General features: G+C 42.6%; 1 pseudogene; it reads right to left on the bottom strand.

Moving 5' to 3' along the window:
• Positions 1 to 1564: 1564 nt before the first annotated feature.
• Positions 1565 to 3884, bottom strand: LOC103081093 (cullin-1 pseudogene; annotated as a pseudogene).
• Between the last annotated feature and the right edge of the window lie 480 nt (positions 3885 to 4364).

Raw genomic sequence — 4364 nt, 5'->3', positions numbered from 1 at the left:
CAAGACCACCCTCATGTTTGATGATTTGCTAGAAAGACCCAGAGAACTCAGAAAAGCTGTTATATTCATAGTTACAGTTTATCGCACCGAAAGGATACAGATTAAACTCAGTCAAGACAAAAGGTACAAAGGGCAGGGTCAAGGAGAGATTAGGAACAAGCTTCCAGCTGTTCTCCTTCCTAGAGTCCTTGAACAGCATTTAATTTCCCAGCAACATATGTGACAAGGTGTATGCAGTATTGCCAAACAGCGAATCTCACATGAGCCTTGGTGTCAAGGTTTCTATTCAGGGTCAGTCAGGTAGGCATGGCTGACTGCCCAAGTGGCTGATCTTGGTTACTCAGTTTCCAGCAACTCCAGAGGTCAAACTGATACAGTGAGGTCCAAGTTCCCACCATAAGTCACTTTATAGCATGAACTATATCTGGCATGCCGCAAGGCCTCATGTATCAAATACACTCTTAACAGACAGGATATTCTAAAGATTTATCACTCAGGAACTAGTTGAGGGCCAATCCTTTCTCTGGAATGTGAATGTTTTGAACATTCCAAGCCTGCTGATTAACCCTTTACTGCAATTTTCAAACAGATACTTTTTTTTTTTCATTTTGAATTTTGTCTATATTTTTAAGTTTTCCTTGGTTGGAAGGTTGGTCTGAAACCATTAGTGAGCAATTGCAGAAGCAGAACTCTCAGCAATTACCCTCAGTAATTTGGAAGTATTGCTCTATTGATGTCATGTATCTAATGAACCTGATAAAATAGCTCACGAAAATTGATTTTTACACTTTATTACATTGTTTTTTCCCCTCTGATGGCTTTTGAAGTTTCGCTTTATCCTTAACATGTGGAAGCTGCTTTGCAATGTGTTCAGGTGTGAAGCTTTATTTGTTTCTTGCTTTTTAAATTTGTTATGATATTGCTTTGCATTAAGTGGACTTTTGTAATATGTGGAATCATATATTTCCATAATTCTCAGGTATTATTTCCCATTATTTCTTCAAATATTGGCTTTCTTTTATTTTCTCTATTACTTTTTTCTGGAATTACATTGAAATAAAAATTTGAACTTCTGGATTTATTCTCTATGCTTCTGAACATCACTTTGATACTTTCTAGAGTCGACTCTTGTTATTTTTTTTCCTTTAATTTTCTTTATTTTCACACATTAAAAAAAGAAACATACTATACAAATGGTTTTTCATAGCAGATTACACGTGGGTCCGTTCAGACCTGCTCTCTAGGTGTTGCTGGCCTCCGAGGGGCCGCCCAGCCGGCAGCTGTTATTCACGTGGTCAATGGGTTGATTCAGACGCAGAAGCATGCAGCCCTCAGCATGGAAGGTTCCATCCCCTCTGGTCTTAAGTTAGGTTAAATGGCATTGGTGTCCATATTTACAGACTTGAAGTGTGGCGATCCTGAGTAGTTCTGATCACCCCGAGCCCTCAGTGGGAACCTGGGGGCCAAGCGGGAGGTGCGGGGGGCGTGGCTGCCGCGGTGAACTCGTCTCCATCCTTTCCTCGGGACGAGGGGCTGCGCCTGCGGTCAGACCCTTCCAGAAGGGTTACGCCAAATACCTGTAGGTGTCCTGTTCACCATCCACTCGCTCCAAATATTCTTTCTCGATCAGAATGTCAATGCATTTCTTAATTACTGGGACCCGTGGCTTGAATATTGAGGAGAGCTGAGTCAGTACTTCTCCAAGTAACTGCTGGTGTTTTAGAACCTTCCTCATTTTCATAATTCTCACGAGAGCCACCTGGATCAGTAGTTTACGATCTGCCTCGATGTTTCTGTGTGTGGTTTCTTGTTCCTGCTTCTGTTCCATTTTCATTGGCACATTGATGTTAACCCTTAATTTCTTGTTTCAATAACCAAGATATAATTTTATTGAGGTATCTTGCTTCAATTCCATCTTATCAACATGTGTATTTTCGTCTTCCAAGACCAGTAACTTCAACTTCAATAAAATCTGTAGGACTTGTGCAAAAATGTCAGTTTTGATCTGGGTGCTGTCCATCAGCTGCTGCATGGTGTAAGCGTCTTCCGTGTTGTACCGGAGCAGGATGGCCATCTGGAATGTAGATGCCTGCAAGGTGTATCTGTTTTTGAAGCAGTTTGTTACTAATTCTCCTTCAGACAGTTGATATAACCACGTCAATTTTCTGCCACTGTGACGGCTGGCATAAAACGCTGTGAAGCGCTGATAACTCCGTTCCAACTCCGACGGCAAGGCAAACGTTACCGGACTGCTGAAAAGGCCATGATCCGGAGCTCAGAACTTGAATACTGAAATCCAAGCCCAGCGGCTCTGAATTTGTCGGGTGCTTTTTGAACTGCTCATTCAAATATTTGCTTGCACCAATGTCTTCAGACATCCGCTGAAGTTTATAGGTATACTCAAAACCGCAAGCTTGCTTTAACTTAGAGATCATGCTTGCTTTGGCATTATCACTCGCACTGTTCTGATGAACAAGCCTTTTTGCCAGCATCTTTGCGTAGAACTTCTGAAACACGTCCTTGTCCTCTATATACTTGAAGACAGCTATCACTTGGTTGAGCATGTCTTCTAGTTCTTCTGGGTTCTTGGACCTCTTCTGCAACAAGGAGTCACAGTATCCAGCCAGCAACTCAGAAGATTTACTGGACGACTGAGCCATTTTGGTAACTGCATTGTTTATGAAGCGACTGCAAGCCTTGTCCAGCACAGCCACGAAGCCAGCATTGTTGTTAAATGCCAACATCACCAGGGCGTTGTATTTTTTATGAACATCCAACACTGTCTGTATATACATTTTGGGGTCATTTAAAGCAGCTTCTCCACACTTTTCAATTGCTGCAATACACTGATTATGAATGTGTGTCTCCAGGAGTGTTTTCAATTCTCCCAGGCCATCCTGGATTCTAGATACAAGATTATACATGCGACCCAAATCTTCACTTTTGTCAGCATCCAATAAATTCTGAAATTCCCTGTGGAAGATCTCCAAGTGTTTCTCAATGAGCACCTGCCTGCACTTCCTGGCTAGCTCTTCTTGGGTGTTCTCATGAAGGTACTGGCCTCTCCGCTGCTCCTCCAGCAGACGAGTCTGCGCCTTTTTCATATATTCAGTAACTGGGTCCTGCTGCAGGAATTTGGTACTCTCTCTGGTATAAAATCTCTCTGTGTCAGCCAAAAACTGAGACTCAAAGGATTCTTTGTACACCTTTAGCCTAGGGCCCATCGCAAAGGCATCATCTTCATTCAGCCCCAGTTCCACGTAAGATTGTACAACTCCACTCATCAGTCTTGTATTGATGGTTTCACCATTTCTTTCCTTTTCAATCAGTTTTAAAACAGCATTTGTTACCTGTTTATTCAACGGCCTGAAAAGACAATCTCTCCAAGTCGCCAATGCAAGAGAACAGATTTCGTAGATTCCTTTTTGTCCTCCGTAATATTCGCAGAGAACCCAATATCTATTGAGGTAGGCACAAATGCCATTCAGCACTTTACTTGAAAACCGGTAATCTTCCCATTGTTGAGTGTAGAACTTCAGTACACTCTCATCTAGCAAATCTTCTCCGTCCTTAAGAAGATTTGTCAAGTAATTCTTCAAAAATTCTTTAAGCTGTTTGTACAATTCCAAGCCAACTAACTGAACTCCCCCCAGCATCTCCCCTTTTTTTGATTTAGAAGGAAGGACACCAGCCTCTTGAGCTTGGTTTGACTGGTGAACACTCGTGCAGTAGTTATAAACATGAGTGCAGAGTTCCATGTATCTGGATTTCAGCATACTTTGTCTGGTATACACTTGCTGGATTCCAGCTCTGGGGTCGTCCCAGATCTGGTCAGGGCCAATCTGCTTCAGTCCATGGGGATTCTGGCTCCTGTTGGATGACATTGTGAGTGATATTCTGAAGTCGTCCAACGCAGCAATCCTTATTCAAGGTACAGCTAATTCTCCATTAGATGAAAATTTAAAATATCATTCCAGATTTATTCACAGCAGCTCAGAAAGGATGTCCTTTAAATTTAGAGAGTGAAATCTCATTGCAGGCAAACCTGGAAAGGGACCTGCAAGTAAAGCAAACACCAAAGTGATTCCAGCACTGAACTGAGTGAGCAGAAACATCTTGCTCAGAAGCGGGCTCACTGCTTCTATTGTCTTTTGTCTTTATAAGGTAATCCAGTGCATTATTTGCATTATATATTTCCGTAACACGTTATGGAAAAACCCGAGCAACCCAAAAAATACACGTGCACCGCATTTCACGGGTGCCTAAATGGCTCCGGTGACGTCTCTACCTGGTCGTTGCTCCTGGCCCCAGTTAAATCCCTGTTCCACCAAGGTCTTGCAGTGTCCCTCAGTCTCAGCGGGGCT

This window comes from Lipotes vexillifer, unplaced genomic scaffold (genome assembly GCF_000442215.2).
Source record: "Lipotes vexillifer unplaced genomic scaffold, Lipotes_vexillifer_v1.1 scaffold247, whole genome shotgun sequence".
NCBI lineage: Eukaryota > Metazoa > Chordata > Mammalia > Artiodactyla > Lipotidae > Lipotes > Lipotes vexillifer.
This window is presented reverse-complemented; position numbering and strand designations above follow the sequence as displayed.